The sequence below is a fragment of the Alosa alosa genome, chromosome 12, assembly GCF_017589495.1.
Source record: "Alosa alosa isolate M-15738 ecotype Scorff River chromosome 12, AALO_Geno_1.1, whole genome shotgun sequence".
Classification (NCBI taxonomy): Eukaryota; Metazoa; Chordata; class Actinopteri; order Clupeiformes; family Clupeidae; genus Alosa; species Alosa alosa.
This window is the reverse complement of record NC_063200.1, coordinates 19,744,104-19,772,099: the sequence shown is the minus strand read 5'-3', so window position 1 is coordinate 19,772,099 and position 27,996 is coordinate 19,744,104. Positions and strand designations below refer to the sequence as shown.

The 27,996-nt window shown below is 39.7% G+C and overlaps 1 pseudogene; it reads left to right on the top strand.

Annotated features, from left to right (window-relative positions):
• Positions 1-37: 37 nt before the first annotated feature.
• LOC125304642 lies at positions 38-27,492 on the top strand (annotated as a pseudogene).
• Positions 27,493-27,996: the final 504 nt, after the last annotated feature.

Below are 27,996 nucleotides of genomic sequence, written 5' to 3'. Positions count from 1 at the left end.
ATTTATTTATTTATTTTTTATGTGCTTGTAATTCATAAAGTAATCAGCAAACATGGGGGACGCGGATATGGCAGTTTATGGCAAGGCTTCTATCTACCTCCGCAAGCCTGAGAAGGAGAGAATTGAGGCCCAGACCAAGCCATTTGATGCAAAGAGTGCTTGCTATGTGCCTGATAAAGATGAATTGTACTTGAAGGCTACAATCAAGAAGAGGGATGGTGGCAAAGTCACCATTGAATTGCTTGAAAGCAAGGAGGTATAGTAGCAAGGCTCTTATTGCAGATGATATCAAAATAGGCTTATTTGATTCATTGTGTTGTACAAAATGTTACATGTTGTACACCTGCTGAAATGAGTTTTCTTCATTTGGCTCAGGAAAGAACAGTTAAAGATGACGAAGTCTGCCCCATGAATCCTCCCAAATACGACAAAATTGAGGACATGGCCATGATGACCCACCTCAATGAAGCCTCTGTCCTGTATAACCTCAAAGAGCGTTACGCAGCATGGATGATCTATGTAAGTTGCATTCTGAACTTTTCTCCATCAGAAATTTTAATGAATATACAGTAGACACTTAAAACTATCTTTGTTCATTATTTCAGACCTACTCTGGACTTTTCTGTGTCACTGTGAACCCCTACAAGTGGCTCCCAGTGTACGACCCAGAGGTGGTGTCTGCCTACAGAGGCAAGAAGCGCATGGAGGCCCCACCCCATATCTTCTCTGTCTCTGACAACGCCTATCAGTTCATGCTCCAAGGTATGCTTGCAGTTTAACTCACTTCATACAATAATGAAACTTTGCTTTTATCCATAAACATATAATTCTACTTTTCCCCACAGACAGAGAGAACCAGTCTGTCCTGATTACGTGAGTGTCACTTTTGAAGTATGATAATATAGAGGCATCCTATGCAAGTTCTTTACCTTCATATAGTCAGGGGGGCAAAACTGATATTAAAACTCTGTCGGACACTTTTTGATACAAGCATACAACCTATCCAGTATTAATATTTAACCCCTCAACATGTGTTCTAGCCAGGTTGTCAGCTTAGAAAATGTTTTTTTGTCCATTTTAACACTATATTCTTATAAGTGGTAAAAGCGGATTTTTTCCCCCAAAGTGCTTTCATTTTCTTCCATGTTACCTACTGTAATTTTGGGCAAATGTGCAATATAATCCAATTTATGTGCAAGCATGATCATTAGGGTGGTTGTCAATCTGATTTTTTTTGTGTGTGTATGACTTTAAGCAATTTCAGGCCAATTTGTTGGTTTCCTGCTCATGACATACCAACACTAAATGTTGAATATCTCCACAACCACAAGGACTATATACATAGAAATGGTATCAAATGAAAGCATGGGCTGTCTGCAGAAGTGTCAGAATTGACATTTATTGAACAGTGTAAGAGACAACAGAACTAGAACATGAAAAAAACAATCTTCACCTAAATCTTCACCTTTTTTTAAAGTGAATATCAGCTTGGAAACATAACATAGTATCCCAAAATCTCTATCAATCAGTACCCCTATCTATGGGAATGAGTCAAGCCAAGTTTAAAGCTTGTAGGGAGAGACAGTGCAATGCTGCAGAAGTTGTAATTCTTTAATGTCAAGGCAGTAATGTAGAACTGTAGATGGTGGTCTATGGTGCTATTTGACTTCATTAATGTACCAGGTTGTAACACAAATTATATTTAATTGACATATCACTATAGTTATTAATTCCATCCTAACATAACTGCTCTCTCACTTCTTTAGGGTAAGGGGTTAGTAACTAGTTAGTAGTAATAACTAGTCTTGCTGATCCTAGCACTTACCACCTGACTAGATCTGACTCTCGATTGTTTAAAAAACAACACTCACTGATGCACTTATTCTTATTGTACTAGAGCTTTTTAAAACGGTCCTATAAGTGTTTATTATATGGTCCTATAATTGCTTTATAAAGCTTAAACTGATAACCATGTTGTTAGTTGCTTTGGTTAAAAATGCGTCAGCCAAATGTAATGTAATGTAATAACTAATAGTTGTATGGCAAAGGTATGTTTTTCGCCTTCCAAGCAGTGACACTCAGGAAGGCAGCCAACAGAAGGCACCCAGGGACCATGTCCATGTGCTCAATCTTAGTCCTGGTCAGGGACACAAAAGAAGAGTTTACCGTTTTGAGAATGATTACCTTCCCGATACAAAACATGCATGCATCCAAGGGCATAATATAAATCTAATCTACAAAACAAGAAAAACAATATCATGCCAAATAATCTGAAACAATGTAGTTGCATATAATGTGGCAAAACTCAATAATAATGATGTGAGTACCTGAGTATTCTTGCATCGGCTGCACAGGCACATCCATATTCCCCACTTTTTATTCCACTTTTTTGACATCGACACTGCCTGGTACTGCACTGACTTCCACTTTCCTTGCATCCACCTTGCATCCACCTGTACAGGCCAGGTGCTTGGAGCTGACGATATGTGGATGCAAGGAAAGTGGAAGTCAGTGCAGTACCAGGCAGTGTCGATGTCAAAAAAGTGGAATATTTTGTAGTGGGGCATGTGGATGTGCCTGTGCAGCTCGGTGCAAGAATACTCAGGTACTCGCATCATTATTATTGAGTTTTGCCACATTATATGCAACTACATTGTTTCAGATTATTTGGCATGATATTGTTTTTCCTGTTTTGTAGATTAGATTTATATTATGCCCTTGGATGCATGCATGCATGTTTTGTATCGGGAAGGTAATCATTCTCAAAACGGTAAACTCTTCTTTTGTGTCCCTGACCAGGACTCAGATTGAACACATGGACATGGTCCCTGGGTGCCTTCTGTTGGCTGCCTATCTGAGAGTTACTGCTTGGATGGGGAAAAACATACCTTTGCCATGCGACTATTATATAGTTATTACTACTAACTAGTTACTTACCCCTAACCCTAAAGAAGTGAGAAAGCAGTAATGTTAGGATGGAATTAATAACTATAGTGATATGTTAATTAAATATAATTTGTGTTACAACCTGGTACATTAATGAAGTCAAATAGCACCATAGACCACCATCTACAGTTCTAGATTTCCGCCTTGACATTAAATAATTATAACTTGTGCAGTATTGCACTGTCTCTCCCTACAAGCTTTAAACTTGGCTTGACTCATTCCTATAGATAGGGGTACTGATTGATAGAGGTTTTGGGATACTATGTTATGTTTCCAAGCTGATATTCACTTTAAAAACTGGTTCTCTTTAGGCGGAGATTGTTTTTTTCATGTTCTAGTTCTGTTGTCTCTTACACTGTTTAATTTTTATGTATATGGTCCTTGTGGTTGTGGAGATATTCAACATTTATTGCTGGCATGTCGTGTTGAGCAGGAAACCAAAAAAATTGGCCTGAAATTGCTTGTACAAGTCACACACAAAAAAAATCATCTTGACAACCACCCTAATATCTTACCTATGGGTGTCTTCTACTTAAAAAATAGGGTGACAGCTTGTACCAAAACATGTCGGCAAAAGTCTTAACGGAAGCCCTTTTCAGAATTGGCCCCCTGACTAATATAACAGCTTCAAAGTCATTTTGATGATAAACAAACTTGGGTAACACTTTACTTGACAGTATATTCAAGTAATTCCTTGAATTTCCCCTGGGGATCAATAAAGTATCTATCTATCTATCTATCTATCTATCAACATACAGTGTAAGAGTGACATGACACTGTCATGGACACATGACACTGTCATGGACACATGACACTGTCATGACACATGGAACCCCAACCCTAACCCTAATCCTAACCTCTAACCCTAACCCTAATCCCAACCCTAAACCGAATGACACTTAATGACAGAAGCATTGTCATAAATGACACGTTCATGACAATGTCATGTCACTCTTATGTCGATACTGTCAAGTAAAGTGTAACCCAAACTTGTAATAGGGAGAAAGGTATGCTTTGTGCAGCTGTACCCCTTCCTGTCTACAGAGAACCAGCCTTGCAACTGCAGATTCTCCAGAGAATCACTAATTTATAAAGCAATTGTGCAATACTGTAGTCTACCATTTGTATGAAATCTTTTCATTTTACCTTGTCAGGCGGCTTGGTTCCTCAGAGATTATCTTTGTTGGTTCCTCCCCTTTGGTTTGTAAAAACATCCACATATATATGTGTCCTGAGTGGCATTGAGTGAGTGTAATTTACGACAATACAAATACTCAGCAACTGTAGGGGGAACCTAGTGATAAAAAAAACTGCATTGGATGCCTTAAAGATACTAATTTCACACTTAAAATAAATATAACTCAGTACCTAAACATAAAGCTTACTATATTTTCCATGTAACATAGCGGAGAATCTGGTGCTGGCAAGACTGTGAACACCAAGCGTGTCATCCAGTACTTTGCAACAATTGCAGTGTCTGGTGGTGACAAGAAGAAGCAAGAGTCAGCACCAGCAGACACTGGAAAAATCAAGGTACAAAGTCTGTACCTTGTAAAGTAATTATTATCTTATCTTATTATCTTATTACTTTCCCCTTTGCAACATTGCAAACTGACTGAGAAAGTGTAGCAAAAACAAGCAAGTTTACACAGCAAAGACAACGTTTCTTTGGTTTGCAGGGCTCTCTTGAAGACCAGATTATTGCTGCCAACCCACTGCTGGAGGCTTATGGTAATGCCAAGACTGTGAGGAATGACAACTCCTCTCGTTTTGTAAGTTCATTTCACGCCAGGGAAGTAGACATTTACTACATTGCATGCAAATGCACTGTATTGTTATTCCTTGGCTTCTTTTTACAGTGCATGATATTAAAGAATTAGAATGCAATCAACTGCACCTGTGCTCTCTCACTGACTGCAGCAACTTCACCTCTTCTCTGTGTCTCTCTCCATTGCAATGGATAGCCCACTTCTCATCCCAACTTTCTTTCACTTCTTTTTCTTCACTTTCTCTCTTTCCTTCTCACTCTCTCTATCCCAATTTCAATAACTTTTTAAACTATATTTAAAATAGCACTTTGTATAGCATAGCAACCACTAATTACTCTAGCAACATCCTAACAGCCATCTGAAGTACCCTAGCAACCATCCTACAGTAGCAACCACTTTTTATAGTATTTTTATCACTATAATTGCCATAGCAGCCACCTCAAGTACCCTAGCAACAACTTCCATAATACACCCTAGCAACCAAGTTAGCAACCACTTTTTATAGCATAGTAACCACTGTGTTTACCCTAGCAACACCTTAGCAATCACTTTAAGTACCCTGGAAGCATCCTAGCAATCTCTGCATGCACTGGTCTTTTCTTCAGGAAATGCTTTTCTAGTTTCTATGGTTATTTATTAGACTTAATTACTTATATTATTGACCTTGAACAGGGTAAATTCATCAGAATTCACTTTGGCACAACTGGAAAACTGGCTAGTGCTGATATTGAGACTTGTAAGTATAATTAATCTGTGAAAAAATGAAATTAAATTAATGTTTTATTACTGTCTTAAATGTATTAAATGAAAATACATCCTTCCCTGCAATAAAAGACCTGCTGGAGAAGTCTAGAGTGACATTCCAGCTTCCTGATGAGAGAGGCTACCACATCTTCTTCCAGATGATGACCAACCACAAGCCTGAAATTATAGGTGAGGTAAATATTATTAATATTAATATGAGGTTAATAATGTTCAAAAACCAATAAATGTAATTAAGAATTTGTTATTTTGTGAATGTTTTAATCCCCACAGAAATGGCACTCATCACTTCCAACCCCTATGACTTCCCAATGTGCAGTCAGGGTCAGATCACTGTGGCGAGTATTAATGACAAAGAGGAGTTGGATGCCACAGATGTAAGTCTTGCAATAATGGGTTTTCCCTTTTCAATTTCTTGAAGATAGCTTTTAAATAATTAAAAATGTACCATTCTAGGATGCCATTGACATCTTGGGTTTCAATGGAGAGGAGAAAGTCACCATTTACAAGCTGACTGGCGCTGTGCTCCATCATGGCAACATGAAATTCAAGCAGAAGCAGCGTGAGGAGCAGGTTGAGCCTGATGGCACTGAGAGTAAGTTACGACACTCTACTCAATCATTCAGTTCTAGTAATAACTACGAGGTATTCTTATTTATTGAGGTAATTGTATTATGTTAAATTAAAGTTAAATATGGCTGATATCTAGTAAACACTTTTATCAAAAATGACTAAAACGGACTGGCACTGGCAGATTCGGAAAGTGAACCCGGGACGACTAATTGTCAAACAGTAACATTAACGATGCTACACCATGCATAAAATTGTCATACCACCATGTTATTTTTATGTACATATATTTATAAAATACATATATTTATGTATATTCATATTCTAAATTTCCCTCTGGATTAAGAAAGTATCTATCTTCATTTAAAGACAAGCATTTACAAAACAATGGTCACTCAGATACCTTTGTTTTTGTGAGACATATAGCCTTTAACCTAACACTATCTTGGACAAACGTTTCGATTTAGGGAGAGGAGATTGAGGTGGACAAACTTGTTTCATATGTTGTCCAAAATTTGTTTGGAGTGTGGAGTATGAAATTGGTCGCTATACATTTCAAATCACCAAAATACTTCACTGTTAAACTTTGTTAAGGTGCTGACAAAGTCGCATACCTCTTGGGCCTGAACTCCGCTGACATGCTGAAGGCTTTGTGCTACCCAAGAGTAAAAGTCGGAAATGAGTATGTCACCAAGGGTCAGACTGTGCCACAGGTATTCTTTTAGTCACTAAAAAGTTCACATAAGATCAGAAACCACTTGGCAGTATTTGGACAGAATTACAGAATTACTAGTAGCAAAATTACCTGCCTTTATCCTATAAGCATTTTACTTTTTGGTCTGTGAGCATAGGATGACCACTGGTTGAATATTCTGTTTCAGGTCAATAACTCAGTTGCGGCCTTGTCCAAGTCCATCTATGAGAGGATGTTCTTGTGGATGGTCATCCGTATAAACCAGATGTTGGACACTAAACAGCCAAGGCAGTTCTATATCGGTGTGCTGGATATTGCTGGCTTTGAGATTTTTGATGTAAGCACAAGTTAACACCATTTTTCACTCACACCACAATGTAGTATAATTTCAGTAGGGGGCGTTCATATTACAAACTATTTTTTAATCACAGTACAACAGCATGGAACAGCTATGCATCAACTTCACCAATGAGAAACTGCAACAGTTCTTCAACCACACCATGTTCGTTCTGGAGCAAGAGGAGTACAAGAAAGAGGGCATTGATTGGGAGTTCATTGACTTTGGCATGGACTTAGCCGCTTGCATTGAGCTCATTGAGAAGGTCAGTTTCAATCAGTCAAATGAGCCAATGCTAGATTTGTTTAGTTTTATAATATCTACTTTAAAAACTAAACTATTTTGTCCAACAGCCTATGGGAATCTTTGCCATCCTTGAAGAGGAGTGCATGTTCCCCAAGGCCTCGGACACCACTTTCAAGAACAAGCTGTATGACCAGCATCTTGGCAAAAATAAGGCCTTTGAGAAGCCCAAGCCTGCCAAAGGCAAGGCTGAGGCCCACTTCTCCCTGGTTCACTATGCCGGCACGGTGGACTATAACATCTGTGGCTGGCTGGACAAGAACAAGGATCCATTGAACGAGTCTGTTGTGCAGCTGTACCAGAAGTCAGCTGTCAAATTACTTGGCATCATCTATCCAACTGTTGTTGAGGGTAACAATTTTTTCATAGAAAAGTAGGAAAAGTCTCAAGTAGTACCTCAGGTTGTGTATGAAAATATTTCCTATTGTCTGTTTCATGACAGAGAGTGGTGGTGGCAAAGGTGGAAAGGGTGGTGGTAAGAAAAAGGGAGGATCCATGCAAACCGTATCCTCTCAGTTCCGGGTATGTGTATCTTAAACATCATAAACAAATGTGTGTAGGATTTGCTATCATTTCAGTACATTTGAGCTAAATTCTGTTAAAAACAAACTCAACAGGAGAACTTGGGCAAATTGATGACCAACTTGAGGAGCACCCATCCTCACTTTGTGCGTTGTCTGATTCCAAATGAATCAAAAAAGCCAGGTAAATGACAAACCAACAAAACTGTATACACCACACATCTCTCACTTGAAGACAAACGTGACAACATACTATATATTTGTTACTGTGATAGGTCTTATGGAGAACTTCCTGGTCATCCACCAGCTCAGGTGCAATGGTGTACTTGAGGGTATCAGAATCTGCAGAAAGGGTTTCCCAAGCAGAATCCTCTATGCTGACTTCAAGCAGAGGTGAACTGAGCCTTAAATCTGATGTTGTATACACATTTCAATATGCTATTAACTGAATGGAAATTTGAAATAGCAATGATACGATAAATAGAAAACTATTAATATATTTATTGATTAAATGCAGGTACAAAGTGCTGAATGCCAGTGTTATCCCTGAGGGTCAGTTCATTGATAACAAGAAGGCTTCTGAGAAGCTCTTGGGATCCATTGATGTTGATCACACCCAGTATAAGTTTGGACACACCAAGGTAAGGAATCTTCAGATCAGATCAGAATGACTGAAATATATGATAATTCATTACCCCAGAGACAGCATTTGTATATACATTGTCATTTACTTTCTCAGGTGTTCTTCAAAGCTGGTCTCCTGGGTACCCTTGAGGAGTTGCGAGATGAGAAACTGGCTTCCCTGGTTACTGGGACTCAGGCTCTCTGCCGTGGATACCTCATGAGGATAGAGTTTGTGAAGATGACAGCAAGGAGGTACACTTTATTTAGTGAAATGACACCATAAGATACTCTATGCTGTAGCATGTACCATTCATACAATATAAAGTATGATGTACCATAAATGGCAGATGTAGTGATACAGTTGATTTGTCAAACAATCTTTTTCAGAGATGCTATTTACACTATCCAGTACAATGTCCGCTCATTCATGAATGTCAAACACTGGCCATGGATGAAGGTTTACTACAAGATCAAGCCTCTTCTAAAGAGTGCTGAAACTGAGAAGGAGCTGGCTAACATGAAGGAGGACTTTGTGAAATGCAAAGAGGATCTAGTAAAGGCTGAGGCCAAGAAGAAGGAGCTTGAAGAGAAGATGGTGGCTCTGGTGCAAGAGAGGAATGACCTGGCACTGCAAGTGGCATCTGTACGTGTATAGTATATATACTTTTTTGATCCCGTGAGGGAAATTTGGTCTCTGCATTTAACCCAATCGGTGAATTAGTGAAACACAAACAGCACACAGTGAACACACACAGTGAGGTGAAGCACACACTAATCCCGGCGCAGTGAGCTGCCTGCTATAACGGCGGCGCTCGGGGAGCAGTGAGGGGTTAAGTGCCTTGCTCAAGGGCACTTCAGCCGTGGCCCACTGGCCGGGGCTCGAACTGGCAACCCTCCAGTTACAAGTCCAGAGTGCTAACCAGTGGGCCACGGCTGCCCCTAAATACTGCACAATTTCAATATTCACAATCATACCACTACCCAGTCTCAGCATTGTGTTTTCAATACAAATCAGATGTCATGCTTCTGTCTTATATTTACAATAGGGATCTGAGGGTCTATCAGATGCTGAGGAGAGGTGTGAGGGTCTCATCAAAAGTAAGATCCAGCTCGAGGCCAAGCTCAAAGAGACAACCGAGAGATTGGAGGATGAAGAGGAAATCAATGCTGAGCTGACTGCCAAGAAGAGGAAACTGGAGGATGAGTGCTCTGAGCTGAAGAAGGACATTGATGATCTGGAGCTGACTTTGGCCAAAGTGGAGAAGGAAAAGCATGCCACCGAGAACAAGGTTAGGACACAATATGCATATACAGTATACATCCTTATAGCAATTTCAATTTCACTAGATGTTGACATGTCAATTTCAATGTACAGGTTAAAAACCTGACTGAGGAGATGGCTGCTCAAGATGAGTCCATTGTTAAGCTGACAAAGGAGAAAAAAGCCCTCCAAGAGGCCCATCAGCAGACTCTTGATGATCTTCAGGCAGAGGAAGACAAAGTCAACACTCTGACCAAATCCAAGAGTAAACTTGAACAGCAAGTGGATGATGTGAGTTAGATCAATATATATTAGGGAATCACACCTGTGTCACTGTATTGCTCCTCCTAATCCTATGCTGTGAATCTGCAGATAGAGGGTTCCCTGGAGCAAGAAAAGAAGCTCCGTATGGACCTTTAGAGAACAAAGAGAAAGCTTGAGGGTGACTTGAAGTTGTCTCAGGAGAACATCATGGATCTGGAGAACGACAAGCAGCAGTCTGAGGAGAAGCTGAAGAAGTAATGCAGACCGTTCACAAAGCAACAAAACTTGTTGCGACAAAGCAACAAAGCTCAAAGTTGATGTTTGAGCCAATACATACTCATTTCATTTCTTTAATTTTTGTAAAACAGGAAGGACTTTGAGACAAGCCAACTTATCAGCAAGATTGAAGATGAACAATCACTTAGTGCTCAGCTTCAGAAGAAGATCAAGGAGCTTCAGGTCTGTTGGACTTAATTCACTGGAAAAGCTGTCTATGTATATTCACACTGTTTATTTATTACTTTTTATGTTCTCCTTACCAATAGGCCCGCATTGAGGAACTGGAGGAAGAGATTGAGGCTGAGCGTGCCGCTCGTGCCAAGGTTGAGAAACAGAGAGCTGATCTCTCCAGGGAACTTGAGGAGATCAGTGAGAGGCTTGAGGAGGCCGGTGGTGCCACTGCTGCTCAAATTGAGATGAACAAGAAGCGTGAGGCTGAGTTCCAGAAGCTGCGTCGTGACCTTGAGGAGTCCACCCTGCAGCATGAAGCCACTGCTGCAGCTCTCCGCAAAAAGCAGGCAGACAGTGTGGCTGAGCTGGGAGAGCAGATTGATAATCTCCAGCGTGTCAAGCAAAAGCTTGAGAAGGAGAAGAGTGAATTCAAGATGGAAATTGATGACCTCTCCAGCAATATGGAGGCTGTTGCTAAAGCAAAGGTTTGCAGTTTGTAAATATACAATGTTCAGTAATGTATTAAAAGAAGATCACATATTTATGTACGTAATCATCTATTCATTTTTCCATGGTCATGGTTTGTTAAATCTAGCAGAACAGTTACTCCACAATACCTCACTTAATTCACAACTTTAGAGAAAGATCCACCAGTAACCGATCAATCAATCAATGTCCTCTTCCTTGCACTGACTGTATCCACAAATTCATCCTAGTAATTATAATCTTAAATACAATTGAACAGTCAAATTTGGAGAAGATTTGCCGCACCCTTGAGGACCAACTCAGTGAGGTCAAGGGCAAGAGTGATGAGGGCGCCCGCCAGATCAACGACCTCAGTGCTCAGAGAGCAAGACTTCAGACTGAAAATGGTAAAACTTTTATAGTGTATTACCATTCAAATCTCTCCATATTCATGTTATACTGTGTTTTACTTTTTATTTATTATACATTTTATGCTGAATATCTTAACCAGGGGAGCTTGGCCGCCAGCTGGAGGAAAAAGATGCTCTGGTCACTCAGTTGACCAGAAGCAAGCAGGCTTTCACTCAACAAATTGAGGAGCTAAAAAAGGCTAAATGAAGAAGAGATCAAGGTAATGAACCTAAAATAATAAAACATAATTACACTGAAGACCATGAGCTTCTTCACTGACACAACTGATTTTACATGATATCAAATAGGCCAAGAATGCCCTGGCCCATGCTGTTCAGTCTGCACGCCACGACTGTGACCTTCTAAGGGAGCAGTTTGAGGAGGAGCAGGAAGCAAAGGCTGAGCTGCAGCGTAGCATGTCCAAGGCCAACAGTGAGGTTGCTCAGTGGAGGACCAAGTACGAAACTGATGCCATCCAGCGCACTGAGGAACTTGAAGATGCCAAGTAAGTGTCTGTCATACCTCTCACGAAAAAAAAAATCCAATTATCAGGAAGAAGCTTGCCCAGCGTCTACAGGAGGCTGAGGAGCAGATTGAGGCTGTGAACTCCAAGTGTGCCTCTCTAGAGAAGACCAAGCAGAGACTTCAGGGTGAGGTTGAGGACCTCATGATTGATGTGGAAAGAGCTAATGCTCTGGCTGCCAATCTTGACAAGAAGCAGAGGAACTTTGACAAGGTATTACATTTCAGTATTTTTTACAAAGTACTTCTGTTCACAAATCTGAAATTCACCTGAAGTGTTCAGCTGTAGTTACTACCTGCTTTTCAAAGGTCTTGGCAGAATGGAAGCAGAAGTATGAGGAGGGTCAGGCAGAATTGGAGGGTGCTCAGAAAGAGGCTCGCACTCTAAGTACAGAGTTGTTCAAGATGAAGAACTCCTATGAGGAGGCGTTGGACCAACTGGAGACAATGAAAAGGGAGAACAAGAATCTCCAACGTAAATCCAAATAATGTTACATATGAAGTGCTTGACTCAAATTGAAAAAAGAGCCTTATCGTATCTGGAAGTATTGAATTTAAATTGAATATGTTAACTGTCCTTCAACAGAGGAGATCTCTGACCTTAGTGAGCAACTTGGTGAGACTGCAAAAAGCATTCATGAGCTGGAGAAGGCCAAGAAAATGGTTGAATCTGAGAAGGCAGAAATCCAAAATGCCTTAGAAGAATCTGAGGTAAATAAAATGACACTAAGCAAGCAATATATTACTAATTTTAAAGGAACCATATGTAAGATTGTGGCCAAAACTGATACGGCAATCACTTTCAAAATACTGTAGAGCGGTGTATCCCCTCCCCTACCAGAGGGTGGCGCATCAGGCCAAAACACAACATGACAACATGAACATCAGTTGGGGGCTGCAACTTCACTTTTTAAATGACAATATCCTGGCTGGACTACTGTTGTCAGTGATATAAGTATTTGAAATGTGCATGATTTATTAATGTCTAGTGACATATCAGGGCCATTTTATGATTAATTTAAATTTCTTACAGTTCCTTTAAAGGTATGGAAAAGCTTACCTTTTTAATCTATACAGGGAACTCTTGAGCATGAGGAGGCCAAGATTCTTCGTGTCCAGCTTGAGCTCAATCAGGTCAAGGGTGAAATTGACAGGAAGCTTGCAGAGAAGGATGAGGAGATAGAGCAGATCAAGAGGACCAGCCAGAGGGTGACTGACTCCATGCAGAGCACTCTGGATGCCGAGGTCAGAAGCAGAAATGATGCCCTGAGAATCAAGAAGAAGATGGAGGGAGACCTCAATGAGATGGAGGTTCAGCTGAGCCATGCAAACCGCCAGGCTGCTGAGTCCCAGAAACAACTAAGGACTTACCAAGGTCAACTCAAGGTCAGTTGTGACCATAGAATTCAATAGATATACATGTGCAAAAAATGCATTTGCTCATTATTTGCTGTGATGCATCATGATAAAATCCTGACATATTATGTCATATTTTAGGATGCCCAACTGCACCTTGATGATGCCCTTAGAGGACAGGATGATATGAAAGAGCAGGTTGCCATGGTGGAGCGCAGGAACACCCTGATGATGGCTGAGATTGAGGAGCTGAGAGCTGCCCTGGAGCAGACTGAGAAAGGCCGCAAAGTGGCTGAACAGGAGCTGGTTGATGCCAGTGAGCGTGTTGGACTCTTACACTCTCAGGTAGAGAAAAGTAAAGATTCTCAGACTTCAATTACATCATAATTTATATCATTGAATATATTAAGGGAATCTGTAACTTAATTCTAGAACACAAGTTTGTTGAACACCAAGAAAAAGATGGAGGCTGATCTGGTTCAGATCCAAAGCGAAGTTGAGGATACTGTTCAGGAGGCTAGAAATGCTGAAGAGAAGGCAAAGAAAGCCATCACCGATGTAAGTTTTCTTTGTAAACTTGAATAAACATGAAAATGGAATTTACTTATATTGTTTAAAAACTTTTTTTTTAATCTAGGCTGCCATGATGGCAGAGGAGCTGAAGAAGGAGCAGGACACCAGTTCCCATCTGGAGAGGATGAAGAAGAACCTGGAGGTCACTGTGAAAGATCTGCAGCACCGCCTGGATGAGGCTGAGAATCTGGCCATGAAGGGTGGAAAGAAACAACTCCAGAAACTGGAGTCCAGGGTATGTAACAAAACTGACATTTGTCAGTATATGATATTTCATATGTATTATGAAGAAAATAAGACAGCATGTGAATATATGCTATAGATAATACTGTAACTAAAAAATGGAGATGGTCTGACATGAAAATATTTCCCATGTCAAGGTTCGTGAACTCGAAGGTGAGGTTGAGGCTGAACAGAGACGTGGTGCTGATGCTGTCAAGGGAGTTCGCAAATACGAGAGGAGGGTCAAGGAGCTCACCTACCAGGTCATTTATTATTGTAATAAATCCACTTGAGGATGTCCCACACACAAAGGCTACCCAACTTAATAAATTGGCTGGCAAACACAGCACAACAAAACCACAGCAAAGGCACATCAAGTCAACAAGACACTGGAGCCCAAAATGCAGCTCAAAACACAACTTGAACAGCATGTGGTGTTCTGTCTTGAAATTCCAATTGCTGCTATATTTCACATCCAGCTGCTTTTTCACCATGTTAATGGTTGCCTTCCCATTTCTCCACTTTGGACTGATAAATCATTGCAAGCAAACAGGTCACAGTGCCAAGCTGTAACTCTGTAAAACTGTCAAAAATCATTGTAATTTGTAAAGTAGATTACAAGAGTAACCTTAAAGAAAGATGTAATGCAACAGGATATAGTATGTGTGACCACGGGAGTCATATGACAAAGGTCTTGACTCTAGGGTGCTTGACTACACCACTTGGGGCCTTTCACATCAAGATTTACTTTAGCTCGACCTCCAACACCTGTGGGCTCTCGCACACAGATCCGTAAGTAATGACAGAGACGTGGTATTTCAATGCAAAAGTGAACAATATTTATTAACAAGCAATTCAGTAAAATTCAGTCTTGGGTTTGTTTCTCAGGATGGAGTGTGATACATATTAGGCCCAATAGGCCAGCAAGAGGAAGGTAGTGGCTGCCACCAGGAATATTAAATGTAATCAGGTAGGGTTAATTTGATCAGCTGTTCGGGAGAGGTTTCCTGTCCTGGAAGAGGAGTGAGACCGACACACCACCCGTGCTGCTGATACTGTTGCCTATTCACACAGACATACACACACACACACACTCATAGGCACAGGTACTACAAAGAGTGATCACTGTAAATAGTGAGGTGCACGTTACCACTACAAATACTGTGTGAAGTGCGCGAAGAGGAGGACTCAGATCCGGCGACCTGCCCCACGGAACAGCTGCAACTCTGTTTCTCTGGAGGGGAGAAGGAAAGATATGGTTGCTATTAGCACTAACTGGCTGGGTCAAGAATGAGCAAAGCTAGACGTTAGCACTACCACCGTAACACATCACCACGGCAGAATACTGGGGCAGCCAATACCACACCTGTTGCCGACACACCACGACGGAGGGAAGATAAATGAACACAGCCACGCCTATGTTTAGGCCCAAATCAATCGGACCAACAAAATAAGAAAGAAAACAAAATGAGGCAAGAGCTACAATTACTTAAATCTACAGGAGGCAAAGCGGCAGTGGCAATCTTTCCGAAGGGGTAAACAAACACAGATAAAACCCATTGTTTATGGTAAATACAGCCTAAACCAAAATTAATATAGTAGATCCAGTTACTGTAAACATGCATATAAACATACATATGTACACACGCAGCACAGCAGTTAGTCTGCCGGTTACATTCGCAGTAGGCCTATGGTATCAATAATGTGTTAGAAACAGCATTCCATAAAGGATACAATGCTGGTCATACAGTAATATTTAAAATGTTTGTATTTTTCCCCCTCAGACTGAAGAGGATAAGAAAAACATCAACAGACTGCAGGATCTAGTTGACAAGCTGCAACTTAAAGTGAAGGCCTACAAGAGGCAGGTTGAGGAGACTGTAAGTACCCTATCTTTTCCTTATGATGTAGCCTATATTGTAACTTACAGTAACATTACTGTAGCAATCAATATTGCTCATTGTGTTAACAGAAACATATTTGCCCTGAGTCCTATTCGTTCTGAGTATTTAATAGGCTAATAGGCAACACAAGTATTTAATAATCAGAATCAAAGAGGAAGTTAAACATCTTAATGACTCACCCATTTCATTCTTCCACAGGAGGAACAAGCCAACACCCACTTGGCTAAGTTTAGAAAGGTGCAGCATGAGCTGGAGGAGGCTGAGGAGCGTGCTGACATAGCTGAGTCCCAGGTCAACAAGCTGAGGGCCAAGAGCCGTGATGGTGGAAAGGTAAACATTGCTGCGCGGCGGTCATTTAGGTTTAGTCAGATTTTTTTTTTTTCCGCATGCCCAAATTTCCGTCAATGATTCCCGGGACACTGAAAGACCCGGGGTACCGCGAACTTGGTGGAAATGTAACCCCACATGGATAGCATGGAACCATCGTTTTTCGTTTTGATCTGTAGCCCCCCCCGCTGAATTGGACCCCCCGAAAGGAGGGTAGGGCAGACACAGTTTTCTGTGAATATCTCGAAAACCGTAGGGTTTAGGAGGACCATTTTTTTTTTTGTATGTTGATCTCAAGGGGCCATGTCAACCCATTCCATAACCACTCATTTCATGTATAGCACCACCTAGTTAAACACAAAAAGTAAAAATGAGGTGGTGTAATTGAAGGTATCTGTGACCTAACATAGTCAAAACTGCACGAAATTGGAAGTGTAGGATCATTATGACACCCTCTGTATGCACGCCAAGTTTTGTGGAATTCCGTTCATGGGGGGCCACACAATAAATTAATTTATGTTACTATACACCAACTGGCCTGTAGGTGGCCGGAGACAGTTTTCTGTGAATATCTCGAGAACCGTAGGGCCTAGGAGGTCCACCTTTTTTTGTATGTTGGTCTTAAGGGGGCATGTAAACCCATCCCATTACCACTTATTTCATGTATAGCGCCACCTAGTTAAAATTAAAAAGCAAAAATTAGGTGTTTTCATCACAATATCTCTGGCTGACAAGGTCAAAACTGCACGAAATTAAAAGTGTAGGATCATTATGACACCCTCGAATGCATGCCAAGTTTTGTGTACTTTCGGTCAATGGGGGGGCCTACAATAAAATAACTTATGTGTACATTTAGTGGCGTGCACCAACAAGGATTCCCGGGACACTGAAAGACCGGGTACACAAAAACTTGGTGGGCATGTACCCCCCACATGGATAGCATGGAACCGTCATTTTTTAGTTTTGATCTGCAGCCCCCCCTGGACTGGACCCCGAAAGGAGGGTAGGGCGAACACAGTTCTCTGTGGGCAGACACAGTTCTCTTTTATGGTATGTTGGTCTCAAGGGCCCACATCAACCTGGCTCATAATCACTCATTTGTGATTTGCACACCCCGTAAAAATTAAAATGCAATATTATTCTGCTTTTTATCGCCCCTATCTTCAGTTAAGATGTTCAGAACTGCACCAAATTTTATGTATGATTGACCTGGCATTCTCGGGGGGTAATATGCCAAGTTTCGTAGAATTTCATCCATGGGGGGGTCTAAAAAAATTAGGTTATGTGTACATTTAGTGACTGTACACTCACTGGCCTGTAAATGGCGGTGCACACATATACACATGCACACACACAGGCACCCACATACTATCGGTATTAGAACGGCCGATACATAATTACAAATTCAGTAGGATTAAAAAGAAAGCCAAAATAAATATTCATCATCATCATCATGGCTGCATTTTCAGTATTGGCGAGAAGTAGTCGTTTGTCCACTAGATGGCGCATCGTTGCAGTGAGGCGTAATTTTGTTGGAAGTTAAAAGTGGGTTGGAAAAACAATGGGCGCTTCCTACAAGGACTGTAATTTACCGCAGCGAACATCTAATAAGGATAGGACGATGTTCATATGAAGTGTAATTCCCATTTCTTCTTGAAGCCGAAATAAATCTGAGGATGTTTATCGGACATGCTTGGTTTTTACTGCAGGTACTGTATGTTAATCTTGTAATATCAATAAGGACCTAGGTAATGTTACCGTTAGCGTTGGTTGAGTGATGGAGGCCCATTTGATTGATTGCATTTGTAGAAAACTATAAATGCGGTTATACCAAGCAAATGTATAGCAGCACTGTTTGTATCTTTCGACTGTCATTTATTGCACGTGCTACAAAATCATTCTGTGCAATGGAAGATTTACCAACGTTACACCGGGTCTGATACAGTTTTGCCTATACATCGCGAGAGACTGAGGCGCCTGTTTATTTTGTTTTAAGTGCGTGCAGGGTGTGAGAGGGGAATCGATGTGCTTTGATTACAGCTTGGTAGTTGTAGTCTGTGAAATTAAAAAGCATGTGTGTGTGAAGTATCCAAACAATGACACCTTCATTTCATTATGGCTGCTTTAGCAAAACACCTTAAGCTACTGTGTAGTGGGTCCCATTTAGAAGTGGCTACTTCATTCGCGCTTTCCTTGACTCATGGAGCTGCGTGAATGTTATTACAACTTTTAATACGATATGACAGTTTAAGTCCGCTTGATACTGTAAGGCGAAGCCATTGGTTTCAAAGGGAGATTTTATTTGTGTAGCCAGCATAGCCTATTGACAATTTATGTTGTAAATAGGCCTACCTTATAATCCTACCTGTAGCTTAGGGAAGCTAACAGCTTTCTATTAGGATCTAGTTTGTTAGTTACCGTTTTGTCATAACTCCCTGATGCATTTTTGCATTTAGAATAGCCAGAGCGTGTATATCTCAATCGGAAAATTAAACAATATCGGTGCCTATGGAGTAGGCTGGGTGAACCAACCTGATCTGCCCGCTATTTATTTTTTTGATTTCTTAAAAGATTGAGCTTGGTCTGATGAAAGCCAGACTAGCCATGGACCTCAGTTAAACAATGCAAGGGAACATGAATCAGCCTATATTTGCACTAACAATAACGGACAAAAGCTCTTCAACTTTGGCCCGTTAAAATGTGTATGAACAGTCTAGCGGCGCATTTTCATCAAAGGCCCATTTGGACATGTCAGTTATTTGCACCACTGGTTAGATGTAAAAAACAGCATTTCGTTTCAGACTAGGCTACTGTTACTTAATTTGTGCATTAACAATAACGTTTCAGACTACTGTTACTTAATTTGTGCATTGACAATAAAGTATTACATGAACTAAAGATGACTAAAATCTTATGTAGAAGAAGAAACATTCACAAAAAATCCATCCATCCAAAAATGACCTTTGTTTTTGATAGCTGTTGAAAACGGCATGGAACTGACAGATGTTTTTGTTTAAAAATACATAAAAAATAAATAAATAAATAAATAAATAAATAACATTATGCTGATACCTTTTGCTTTTCCCAAATACAATGTAGCCTACAGGTGTAAGTGACCTTTCATCAATCCAGTTGCAATGGATGAACTGTGATGAACTGCCCTACTTGTGATTGTTTAGAGATTTTAAAGGTTTTATAACAATGCTACATCTTCTTTGGCTATTCTACAATCTATTCACCTTTTCAGCACCAGAAGGCTACTTTCTGGATGGAGTAAAATATGGAGGCAAATTGAAGTGTGATTTATTTTCGCGGAACGGATGTACAGGACTGAGCGGCGGTCATATTTTGTACCGCTATGCGGTACATCTAGTTTCAGTTTAGTTTGCAACAATATAGTTTAACCAAAGTCCTTAGCTGCAGTAGCCTACTACCTAGCCGTTCCCATTCACTTTCCGTTTACTGTGCTAACGATAGCTAGCTAGCTCGGTCCGAAAGAGTTGCATTGGCATTGCACACAAGCAATGGCAATAAAATAGTACACAAAATGTTATGAATATGTTGTTATTGCTTATTCAAACGTAACTCTCGCCAAAATGCATCCTAGGGTGTTTTTGTCAATGTACCCGAGTCAAACTTTTTTTCGTGAATGGGAGTCATTATAGCCTACTATTTTTGATGTGTCAAAATCGCTATTTTAAAAACACTAAGAAGGCTCAACACAACGTGAAACTTTAATCGAGTATCATCAGTGTCTCTACACATGAACTTGAGCATTGAGAACATTGTTAGTGTGCACATAGTTCTCAAAAAAAAAAGGTTTTGGACAACTCACTCCTTGACTGATGGCAGCGAGCACAAAACCCAAGTGAGTTGTTCAAAACCTTTCTTTTTAGTGAACACTGTGTACCGCGAACAATGTTCTCAATGCTTCGAGTTCATGTGTAGAGACACTGATGATACTTGATCGAAGTTTCATGCTGTGTCGAGCCTTAAATAATGTTAAAAATAGCGATTGTGACGCGATCAGGTATCAAAAAATAGTTCCCATTCAAAACTCCACAACACGGACAAGCTTGAAAGTGGCTTCAGACATAATTATGCTTTTAAACGAAAGTTTGACTTCGTGTACATTCACAAAACACCCTATGGTGCATTTTTGGCGAGAGTTACGCTTTCAGAGAGAAGTTTATGCTTCAACGTGCTAGGACTCCAGAACTAGTGTCAGTTTTGATGTGTGGCCCGGCTCCGTGAGTTCTAAACGAGGCAGAAGCTTGAGAGGTTGGTTGCTATATAACTCCTAACCACTAGATGGGAGAATTTCTTACACAGGGGGGCTTTAAGGCAAAAATGCATTTCCTTCTGGACAATGGTGATGAATGCATCTTGACTTTAGTCAAGGAACTAATGAAGATACGCTTAGCATGACACCCCACCTCCACCCCACCCACAAACCGATAGCTACACGTGTGATAGATTGGACTTTGTTGACTAATGTTTTTTTTTTTTATTGGTGGACTTGATCAAGCAAGCCAACTAATGTTCTTAAGTTTACTTATTATTTATTCCCTTTCACTCACTTTTTGGGAACGCAACTGCTCCTAGACCGTTTGAGCTATTGACACAGTTTCAACTTTAAAAATTCAGGCCCGGACCGGTGTATCCTGCTTGTAAATTTGGTGCGGCTGACCCTTGTTGTTTTTGCGTTATTCACTTTTTTTTTTATCATTTTTTAGATCCATTTAAATTAATTTGATTGATTTGATACTAACTTTATTCCAACCTTCCCCTTTCCTTAATTTATGCCCCATTTTTACACAAACTCACAATTAGATCACTATTACACTAAAAGGCTTGATCTATTACTTGGTCTATTTATACACATTTTGCTTCTTTGTGTTTTCTCTTTCAAAGGCCAAATAATCTGCAGAGTAATCCATCTGAAGACTTGACAGTCATCTCATCACATAGACAGTTTTAATAGGCTTAATAAATACTTAATTTCTGAAGCAATATTTTTGTGGGTTTTTGTTTTGTTTCATTTTTGAGGACTGTACAGTTACTATGTCTTGGCCTGCTTGAGGAAAATCAATAAGATGGCATCACATATGTTTTTCTTCATATAGGCATACAGAGGTATTTCTAACCGCAACAATCCCAACAGTGCCAAGAAGTATCCTGATTTTGTTTGGTGCTTACAAAAATCTGGATAGAGTCATCCAGATGGAAATATAAAAATCAGTAAAAATATCTACTGTACATATCTGCTCTGTGCTGTGCGGAGTGGTCATTGCAAGATATCTTTGGTGTATACCAAGAAAACATGCGTTCATTTTAGTAAATGGTGTGTGCTCATTTGACTAAATTGTGTGCATGTTTTACATGTTTTATTCATTTTAATTTTAGTAAACTAAGCGCACAATGTAAGATACATTCTGTGTATAAATGTAAAATGTATTACTGATCAGGATTTTTGGAGGTATCCTGTTGATTCTCCCATACAATGTCCCACCAAATCTCTTCCTCTTTTATAGAGGATAGATCCCTACACTTACACTTTCTACCGATAAAGACATATAAGGTTCAGAGATATATTTATACAATTTCGAAACCATCCCTCGTGTTTGTCCTTGTACAGCAAATAATTTATGCAGTGGGTGTGTTAGGAGTTGTACTCCCCATAGGACACCATATGCCTTCATGGCAGATCTCAATTGCAAGTAAAAGAAAAATGATGTGCCAGGAAAATCATATTCAGCTTGTAGATCATTGAAAGCTTGTAAGCCGTTGTCGTCATACAAGTCTTGGAGAACTTAAACTCCCTTACCCATCCATTGTGGAAAAGAAAATGGTGTTTTGCCATTAATAAGATAAAAGTTATTATAGTAAATACAGGGGAATGCTTACACCATTTAAGGTCTACTCCAACATGTTTTATTACAGAGCAGCAAGTTAAGTGCAAAAAAGAAATCAGGGGACCTAGGTGTTTGTTTAACCTCTCGGTATATTAGAGGAATTGGTATTGTAGAGGTTATGAAAGGTTTTCCTCAATTGGTCTCCAGGACACTGTAGCATTGGGACTACAGTAAACCATACAGACAGGGGGCGAAGAACAAAAGACTAAAACTTCATCTTTAAATTAGGAAGGGCTAATTCTCCCTGTATCTCGTTAAAGGGTTTTTAGTTTCAAGCGCGGCCTGTTTCCATTCCATACAAATTTAGATATGAGGGAATGCAAGATTTGGCAAATTTTTCATGGGCGCAACCCACATACTCAGCGCTGCTGCTCATCCCACAAATACACGTTCCTTACAAATGGGGCACCATTTGAAAAGGAACTAAACAGGCTTTCCAACGGTATAAGATTTATTGCCAAAGAGCATTGTTGCCACAGAGAAATAATCTACCAAACACAAATTTCCTTACTCTTTGTGTTAAGTTTATATGCCTTGGAAATTCTGTGATGCTATGAAAGATGTAGAAGGGAATATGTCAACACCAAGGTACCCATTGCCTTACTATAAGGATGTTAGAGGGCAGGGGCGTGATAAGGCTGAATTTAAGTACATTAATGATGGTTTAGTCCAATTGATCTCTGATAAAGAGCTGAATAAATCAAAGGTGGATAGTAAATGTGGTATGGAGTCCCCAACAAAAAGTAAGGTATCATCTGCATTATAAAGATATTCTGTGTTCTGTATTGCAATGGTAATAGGAAGTGCAGAGGATGCTGTCTAATTTCCTGGGCCAGTGGTTCTAAGAGGGCAAAAAGTAATGGGGACAGGGGACAACCCTGACAGGTGCCCCTTGATATAAGAAACTGGGTGGAGCAAATATTACCTGTGTTATTCATTGCTGAAGGATTGGCATAGAAGACCTTGATCATCTTTTGGTTTGGTCATTGTGTGTCAATTTTGTCAGATATGTTTCTAGGCATGTAGCCAGTACTTTAGCAAAGAGCTTTAATTACTGCATTGTGAAGGCTCGTTTGTCTTGAGAAGGAATGTCTGCTCTACACTCAGGCTACCAAAGTCACAGTCACCTTTACACAATTGATACAGTGTTTTTATTACAGCACAATCTCTATTATACTGAAATTAGTTTGATCACAGGTTTAACTGATTTAACTGAAAAGTCAGTCCATCACAATGAACAAAACAAAACATTGGAATCAAAGGTCACATGTATCACAGCTGTCTGACATACTTGACATGGATTTACAGATATTTAAGTAATGGTCTGAATTTTATTTGATAATTATATTTGATGGTTATTGTCATTATGAAAGAAAAGGGTAAAAAGACATTCAGATGTAAAATATGAATTCCAAATTATGCAGAACAGGTTTGTTGAAAGTTATAGCCTCAACCTGCATGCAAATTTGATAATTTCAACAAGTAAGGCTCCATTTACAATGTAATGTTTGGATCAAAGCACAAGATTATTTCCTTATTTGAACAGGTTTGTTGAAAGTTATAGCCTCAACCTGCATGCAAATTTGATAATTTCAACAAGTATGGCTCCATTTACAATGTAACGTTTGAATCAAAGCACAAGATTATTTCCTTATTTGGACAGTCAATGTTGTACATTTGACAAAAGGAGGACATGGCTTTAAAAGCATAGCAATGTGATAGTTTATGTTTTTGGAGCAATTGCAGTGTGCAGACCACCCTGCTTCCAAAACAACCTAAACGACCTCAGGAGACACTTCTCCCTTCTGATTGTTAGGTTAAGGTAAGGGAAAGTCCGTAGGAGTCGATTGCTGAGTGTGGAGTAACACACTCTGGAAATTCACAATTTCGTCGCCGTTTAAAAAAAAAAAAAAAACATAGTCCAGTCCATACAACTTCATTTCAATTTCGAAAGAAATACTGGACTATGTTTAAAAAAAAAAAAAAAAAATCAAAACCAATTTAGGAGCCAATTTAAAGTGCCAAGAGTAACAGACATTGTCATGTAGCCAAGACAAAAAATACTCACAGCTTCCTCAGCCTGCCTCCCCATACAAAAATGTGATATATGGCAATATATGTAAATCACATATATTATGTATATGTCAATGTATGCTTCACACATATAAGTCACATATATACACATACATGTCAAATATATTTCAAAATATAGCAAAATTGGCCGTTTTTATATATGTCACATATATTTTCCCAGATATACAAATATATTACAAATATATGTTAGTTGCATATATGTTAATATATGATAAGTTATGTATTTGTACGCATACTAGGGATACCAATATATTGCAAATATATGTCTATGGACATATATTTTCACTCATATAAGGTAAATATATTGCAAAATGTATGTAATGTTCTGCTGTCACATTTATAGAAATATGTCACAATATCTGTATCAGAAATATAACATTGTTGATGTTCCAAAGAAAACACACAAAAAAATTTGTTTAACCTTTTATTAAAGTTTAGTTTTTCCACACAAACAGTGAGTACACTCTCCAGGTAGAAACTTTTTTCCCCTTTATGGAAGTGGCACACATTGATTTGGCATATGCAGAATGTACTCTGTGTTCTCAGGGCAGCAGTCCTCACAAATCACCACCTGCAAACTGGGAACAGAGAAGATTAATATGCTGTAAAACACACATAACATGAAAAGACCATCACTGAAGCACTACTACCTTCACATGCATCTTTAATAAACACACACCTTGGCACAAGTAAGCTTAAATAAGGGCTATGAGATGAAGAACATGTAGCCTAATGATCCATACATCAGAATACAAGATTTGGGAAAGATTCTTGAAAGATTGGAGTCTTTTAACTAATGCCCCCCATTCAAGCTTTACTCAAAATACTATCTTTCAAGAATCTTTCCCAAATCTTCAAAGTCTTCTGTTGTAAGGATGGCTTAACACTACCCTTCACAAACTAAAGATCCATTTAGGCCTACTAACATTCACGTTAGCCTGCATGGTTTTTAGCAGCCACTTTAAATATAAGTTAGCTGCTATAGCTAGGTTAGCTAACTTACTCACACCTGATATTTCATTCAAACTAAAACTTATATTCATAACGACATCTCAGACAGGCTTGTTGTTGGATATGATGTTAACGACCATTTTAGATATTCCACATAATGGTAAAGTTAGTTAATGGAAAAGTTAACATTAACAGCTAACATCGCTAACATTAGCAATATTAGCTCGCTAACATTATCGATAGCTAATTGATAACATTAACATTAGCTAATTCTAACATGATGGTTAGACTGTTAACAAACGGATTTGGTTAACATTACATTATAAAAACAATATTTTATAACTGATTCCCGTTTACTAAAGGCTTTCTTACCTTGGATATGATGACAGCAGAGTTTGTACAGCTTAGGCTACACAGTCGGGATGCATGACAAAAAGTGACTGTTGAAGTCACCCGTGGTTGGAGTTCAAATGTCAGTCCAGGGTGGGGGATGGGTATTGCTGTGTGCATAGCATATCAAGATGCGATAAGCATCCGTTATATTTAAAGTAGCTTTGGCCTCACACATTTTTTTCATGCACATAGTGCAACCCAAAGTGCTCCACACAAAACATTGACACATAAGGCAGCATAAGTGACACCTTATCTGTGGCCCAAAGACATAAACAAATATATTCACACTGTTCTCCATTTGGAAAATAAGTAATGTAATCTAGTGTATGGATATGTATGCCACCATATATGGAGACTACAAATATGTCTGCCACATATTCACACATAAAGTTCTCCATATATTTAGAAAATAAGTAGTGGAATCTAGTGTATGGATATGTATGCCACCATACATAGAGACTACATATAAGTCTGTCACATATTCACACATAAACTTCTCCATATATTTGGAAAACAAATAATTGGATCTAGTATATGAAGATATATAGCATCTTATGTGGGAAATTAAAATATTTTGTATGCATGTATGGACATATAGCTTTGAATATATGTTTGACATAAATATTTGAATCACATATATATCCATATAAGTAAAATTATAAGTCCCTGTTATTTGACATATATGTTCATATATTGCCATATATCACATTTTTGTATGGGTCTTGTAGGCCTTGACCTTCAGCTGCAGCTTGTCAATCAGATCCTGGCAAGGGCGTAGGTTTGGTCTCAGCTTTGGTGGGGACACATTCCCAACTCCTTTTGTCACGATAACATTATTGTTTCAATCCCAATAGTAAGTGAAGAATCGATTTCAATACTTTTGCGATTTTTTAAAATTTGATTTGGTTTGTGTGATTTGTGAGATCATTCACATTAGGCAATCATAGAATTTGATTGACCCTTCACACACACACACACACACACACACACACAACACACACAAACACATGTAGAAAGTGATGGTTGTCATTAGGTTTCTATTTCATATTTTGGAATTCAGTGACAGGCTTTCAGAAAATATATGGTTTGGATAGGTGAAATTGCTTTGCCTTTGAGTTGGAGCTCAAAATGGGTCATATGTGTACCTCGTTCGCCAATATGCATAATAGAGCCATGTATAGATTTAGGTCCTCCAAAGATTGCAGGAAGGTGGGGTGTGTACTAATGTATGTTATTATACGGCTCTTCACAATGCAAGTAGAATGCTCCATTGACTTGAATGAGATTTCCGAAAGTTCTAGCGGTCATTATTTCTTGGGAAAGGACCTCTGAAAACAAGAATGACCGCTGTCAATGGCAACGGAGTTTGTGCTTGGAACTTCATTCAAAAGTGAAAGCAGACGGTTGATCAGCTGTGTTCTAAAGAATGTTTGATTCAAGTTCAGCGTGTGTTGCGAACTATTTGTTTCTCAGCAAAAAACCATGACAAAACGGTAACAAATAAGTGTAAAGAGATTATCATGGAGTTTATTTTTCATTTTGGCAAGTAGCCGTATAATAAGCGGGATAATGTATAGAATGCCGGTCATCATGGGAAAATAAGTCCCTTCAGGGCGAAACAAGACCCCTCCACTGGCGCGTCGGGGTCCGGTTCGCCCTGTCGGGACTTATTTTCCCCATAATGACCGGCGTTCTATACATTATCCCTTACTTATATGACACCTACCAGGAGTGGCTGGAGGAGTCCAATGGGTGGCTGATTAGAGCTCTTGTTTTGACCTGACAGGCAGCGATGAAGGCTCGGACATCTGCAGCCATTCGGGGCCACCAAAACTGTTGCTGAAGAAACGCCATAGTCCTCCTAACTCCGGCATGACAGGCCAGTCGGGAGCTGTGACCCCACTCCAAAACCTGAGGACGGACAGAACTGGGAACAAACAAGCGGTTAGGGGGACCACCAGCTGGAGCAGGCTCCTGTTGTTGAGCATTGCGAACCACAGATACTATATCCCAGATAACTGCACCCACTAAACAGTGAGGAGGCAAAATGGTGTTGGGGCAGGAGTAGCATCAGGAACTCTAAACTGTCTAGAGAGAGAATCAGGTTTAGCATTCTTAGAACCTGGACGGAAAGACAAAGTAAAATTGAATCGACTAAAGAAAAGAGACCACCTGGCCTGGCGTGCGTTGAGTCGTTTCGCAGACTTCAAATATTCCAGGTTCCTATGGTCCGTCCACACAAGGAAAGGAACCTCAGAGCCCTCTAGCCAGTGACGCCATTCCTCAAGAGCGAGCTTGACCGCCAGAAGTTCTCGGTCCCCCACATCGTAGTTCCTCTCAGCAGGTGTTAATTTGTGGGAGA